Genomic DNA, 6122 nt, shown 5'->3' with positions numbered 1-6122 from the left:
AGTTGGAGAAATAACATCCCTTCATCTAGAGAATATACACAGTTTTCCACTTTCATCGCTCATTCTTCCACATCAGCTTTTTTCCTCCACTGTAACTCCCCCAAACAACATGAAACAGATACAACAATCCACTCAGTCATAATTAGTGATTATTGTTCTTATTTCTCTTGCATTAAACATGCAATTACAAAACCCAAACAGAGATGGCGCCTTCAGTAGTTTGATTCATGTAGACTCTGAAATCTTACTGGGGATGAATGACTCACCAGAAATCAGTGTCCATAGCTTCCCAGTGCCCCCACCAGTTTTCTCAACAGCTAACACACCAACATTGCTGTCCATTGAGTCGTACTGCTCATGTGGTGAAAATGTGTAAAAGGAGCAACACTTCGCTATGTGAGAAACCATGCGGAGTTCTTTAAACATAGCTTTTGTGTGTGTGTGTGTGTTTTTTAAATTACAAAACCACAGAGCTGTATGTCACATTCTCATCCCAGTTTGCAAATGAACTCTGGGAAACAAAGAAGAAACACGAGAGAGGTGAAACGGAAATCAAAACACAGTTTAAACTTCTTTTGTATTGAATTCTAAGCATGTGTAGTAAGATAAATCACCTAAATCATAGAAGTTATATTTTATGAAAGTACAAGTACAACATATTCTATGAAATTTTTAAACTTGATTTTGCTCACAAGATTGTTAAGCAAAAGAACAACATGGCATTCTTGTTCCTATAAATAAATAGCAGTGCTGTCAGCATTAATCTCGTTAAAATGACGTTAACGGCATTAACGCCGTGCAGCCCCATGCTCAGGGCGATCCGCGCTAACTCGCTAACGGAGATTTGCCGTGTTAATGCGGTTATGGCGTTAAAGTCATTTTAACGAGATTAACGCTGACAGCACTAATAAATAAATAAAAATAATAAGCTTAATGCAAAATGAATTAGCATGTCATAACAGGGACGATGATAGCCTGTAGGAAAACACAGTGGAATAAAAACAATATAACAAACTAAATGAAATTCATTACAGTATTTTTTCCTCTTTGTTTTTATTGTCCGTCTGTCCATCTAATTCAGGGTCACAGGACATGCACTGTGGTAAGTTTAATTTTAGAAACCAATAACTTCTTAAAATACACAACAGAGAAGACCCAGCTATCAGGGTGAACTGTAACAGGCAGGAATTGGGATCCAAATGCACGACTCAGCAACAAGGACCATAAAACTCAAAAACAGCTTTATAGCTGAAATTTAAACAAATTACAAAGAAAACAGATCAGGTACAAAATAATTTGAATGTATAACTCTTCTAGGGTAACACAAGGCGTTCAGAAGTGGAGACAGGGACTGCTACAGAGAGGCCAAGTACAGGTTCAGTAAAGACGTGGACACTGCTAAACATCAGCACTCTGAGAAGATGCAGCAGCGGATCTCAGGCAATGACTCGGCCTCTGTGTGTGGAAACGTTTTAGGAATATCACTAACTACAAGCCTAAAACCCCCCACTCCACTGATGACTTGCTCTTGGCCAACACCCTCAACGACTTTTAGTGCCATTTTGATGAGCCATCAAGCAGCCTTCACACCTCCATCAGCCCCAACAATAGAGACACCGTGAACACTCATTCCCCTGAACCATTTTCACACCTTGGCTTATGTGATTAGGTAGAGGATCATTAGGGGGTCCATTGTCCCTCTCGGTGGGTTACTCCCACAGAGCTTAAATCTGAGACTCTCCACCATTTGACCCTAGAACTGAAGAAGCTTCTCGGATGAGAGGTGAAACGTCTTCAACCAACTTAAAGAAGTCCAGATGCTTTTCTTTCCAAGCTCCTTAGATTCCCCCACCTCCCCCTCTCCCCCCACAACAGAGTCATCAGCACCATCAAAGACTTCACCCACAACACCCCCTTCTTCACCCCACACCAAGGAGGATTTCACACCACCGTCTCCCACTACAAGCCTTCATATTCATGAAGCACATGTGAGGAAGCAGTTTAAAAGCCTAAATGCTTGGAAAGCTCCTGGCCCAGACGGTGTGTCTCCTGCCACTCTCAGGCACTGTGCAAATGAGCTGGCCCCAGTGTTTTCTGGCATTTTCAACTCCTCACTGTAGGCATGTCATGTGCCTGCCTGCTTCAAGTCATCCACCATAGTCCCTGTCCCCAGGAAGCCAAGGATCACTGGACTAAATTACTACAGACCTGTGGCTCTGACATCTGTGGTCATGAAGTCATTTGAGCGCCTGGTCCTCTCCTACCTCAAGACACCCACGGCCCCCCTCCTGGAACCCCTGCAGTTTGCATACAGAGCAAACGGGTCTGTAGACGATGCTCTCAACATGGCTCTACACTTCATCCTGCAGCATCTGGACTTCCTGGGAACCTGCGCCAGGATCCTGTTCATGGACTTCAGCTCTGCCTTCAACACCATCCTTCCAGACCATCTCCAAGGCAAGCTTTCCCAGATGAATGTGCCTGATCCGATCTGCTGGTGCATCACTGACTTCCTGATGGACAGGAAGCAGCATGTGAGGCTGGGGAAGAGTGCCTCGGACTCCCGGACCATCAGCACCGGGTCCCCCCCAGGGCTGTGTTCTTTCTCCTCTACTCTTCTCCCTGTACACCAGCTGCTGCACCTCCATCCACCAGTCTGTCAAGCTAATTAAGTTTGCAGATGACACCACCGTTATCGGACTCATCTCAGATGGGGATGAGTCTGCCTACAGGAGGGAGGTTGAACGTCTGGTGTCCTGGTGCAGCCACAACAACCTGGTGCTGAATGTCCAGACAGTGGAGATTATTGTGGAGTTTAGGAAGCACACAGCCCCACTCCCCCCCATCATCCTGACTGACACCCTCATCACCTCTGTGGACTCATTCCGGTTCCGGTACCACCATCACCCAGGACCTCAAGTGGGAGCCCAACATCACCTCCGTCATAAAGAAGGGCCAGCACAGGATGTACTTCCTGAGGCAGCTGAAGAAATTCAACCTGCCAACACGGACGATGATGCAATTCTACACTGCAATCATCGAGTCCATCCTCACCTCCTCCATCACCGTGTGGTACGCTGGAGCCACCATCAGGGACAAACAGAGACTGCAGCATGTTGTGCGCTCTGGTGAGAAGGTGATTGGCTGCAGACTCCCATCTCTGCAGGACCTGTACACCTCCAGGACACTGCGGCGTGCAGCTCGGATCACAGCTGACCCTTCTCACCCTGGACACAGTCTATTTGACCTCCTCCCCTCAGGCAGGAGGCTCCGGTCCATTTGGACCAGAACCTCTCGCCATAAGAACAGTTTCTTGCCCTCTGCTGTTGGACTCATGAACAATAACCACATGACTGTTCCCACCACAAACACATGACCCTATACTGTGTTCTCTGCATCTATTCCACTTTTGCACTGATCATCACCTGCACACATGTATATATTAAATCTGCTTAGCACTTTTAATTCTTATCTTTATGTTTATTTAAGTGTTGTCTTACAGTATGTTTTGCACTAAGTACCACAGCAATTTCCTAATGTTGTAAACCTGCTCAACATTTGGCAATAAAACCCTTTCTGATTCTGATTCTGATGTTCCCTCCATTAAACCCTGTAATATCCTTATGATTCACATAGAAACTGGATGAACCTTGATGGAAAAAAGTAGAAATTTGATTCATTTTTACTATAACATGTAAAGATGTTGTCTATGAAAATTGCTTATTTGAAATGTACTTGTGCAGTCTTACCTCTGGTGACAGACAGACAAAGCCCGTCTTCCATGTCTGGTGTTCATGTACCTGAAACTCCATAAAACACCAGTAATGACTGTCCTCACATGTCATGTTTTTAACAGTCTTTTTTGGTTTTTATAACTTGTGTCATATAACCAATCACTTTTGTTGTCATAGACCCTGACATATGTCCTAGAAAGCTACATTATGAGTTTTTATTCTGGCTTATTTTTGGTTTTGTTTAACCAAGATTCTTTATATTATATTTTATATTTTATTTATATTATATAAATTTTTTCGATTTCCTGTTGGTTCCATTGTCATTCTGCTACTTCGAATTTTGTACTGGTTACTTTAGAAATCTTGTTACTGTTACTGTTTATAGAGTTTGTTATATGTATTGGGTTCCTTATATTTTTGTTTATTATTCTAACCTCTCCACCTCTGTATCTGAATTCAGACGAAACCTCTTTTTTCCAATGTAGTCTCTTTAAAACATTTATGAGAAACTTCATTAGAAGACCAGTTACCTGTCCACAGAATAATGGGCAAGTAACTGGAATAATGCAAAGAAATAATGCAGAAAAATAAAAAAGGTATCCGAGCTGTGTTGTCCCTTTTTAAATATACTGTCTCCTGCAAAGGTATGAATAGTATCTACAATGAAAAAAAGGCAGTAATAAGTATAGTAATCAAATGTATTCTAATCTCTCTCTCTCTCTCTTAGAGTGGTTCCATATTATAGTATATTCATGTGTCAAGTGAAAGGTTGCTGGTTCAGTTTCTAAAAACACAAATCTTCATTGAGATTATGTCAGAAAAGAAATCCATCATGAAATTCTGTTAAATCAAACATGTGGCGCCACCTGCTGTGGTGACCTCTTGTGACAAGAAAGTATCTTCTCTATCTTCTGGTACTAAAATTTACTCATATTTGGAATTAATGTAGAATTTATAATCACTTGGAGTAGTTAGTGATAGGTTTAGTAACTGTTGGGATTCAGAGATTCTTTTATTGCTACCATATAATCTGCCTTATGATAAATGCATTAAGAACATGTTTTACAGCATTATTTTATCAGTAATATTTCTTACAGGGTTCATATTGCATTGAATATGTTTGTCATCACATTCATTCTATTCACAGGTTTAGTTCATTTTATACACATTGCATATCTATGCTGATTTGGAGTTGATGTTCCATCCAAGAGGGTTTTAAGCTTCACTGGTGAGTGTCCAGGTGATACATGTTGAGGGAAGATGAGAACATAGCAGGTTAATTGCATGCATGCTTACAATACACATATTAATCTAGTAGCAGGCCTGAGCGAAAGGCCCAAGTGTCTTCTGCTTCTTTTTGAGACCTGCGCCAATTCTGTCTACTTAGTGATTGGTGACGAGGATCAATTATTAGCCCTTAGAGACCCTGAAGCTTGAAGTTTATTACCTTAAAAGGCAGGTGTTATAGAAAAGAGAAGTTACATGTCTGTTTATAGTTATTAGAGATGTACAAGATGTACCCTTGTCTGTAAACAATGACTGTACACAATGTATTTTTGACCTGTATTGTGTGGGCGTTAATTTTCTATGCTATAAAACCAGCATTCAATGTATTTTTGTCAGAGGAAGACATATGCTGATGTTTCCTCTCCGGTGTTAATAAACTCATCGTTTGATTGCACTTGTCAGGTGCCTCCGTCGTTTGTTGTTCTGGTCTCCAATTGATTGATCTCGCACGATAATTTGGCAATTAGTTAGTAACATGTGCCATGCTCATGGAGAAATGTTAAATAAATGAACATTCCTTCATCTAGATATTATATTTGGGTCTCCTCTTGTGAGCAGCCAGTCTTCCACATCAGCTTTTCCCCCCTCAGTAACTCAATCATACAACAGATCCATTCAATCATAATTACTAATGTCACTCAGTTCTCTCAGAATAAATATCTAACTACATATCAAACCCACCACAAGATGGAGCCTTATTGCACTCTTCTTTCACAACAGCAGTACAACCAGTAGCAGCCTATTACCAGTAACAGCCAACAGTTTCATTAAAAGGAGAGGGGGCATTCTTTCTAGAGATGGACAACTCTCTATAAATCCTACCATTAGTCTTACACCAAAACAGGCAAATCCATAATCATAATATAATCATAGAAAAAACAAAAAAGAGAAAACAAGAAAAACATTAATTTAAAAAAGCAACTTAAAGCAAAGAAAATAAATAAATAAATAAAAATCTGGTTTGTGTAAATGTCTTAGCTCTACAACTTTCTTACTCTGAACAAATGTAAATAAATAAATAAATAAGTAAAATAAAAAATCATCAACAATAATAGTCTATGTAAAATATACTGAAATGTACTTATGATACACCTGGTGCCA

The sequence above is a fragment of the Oreochromis niloticus genome, linkage group LG13, assembly GCF_001858045.2.
Source record: "Oreochromis niloticus isolate F11D_XX linkage group LG13, O_niloticus_UMD_NMBU, whole genome shotgun sequence".
NCBI classification, from domain to species: Eukaryota; Metazoa; Chordata; class Actinopteri; order Cichliformes; family Cichlidae; genus Oreochromis; species Oreochromis niloticus.
This window is presented reverse-complemented; position numbering follows the sequence as displayed.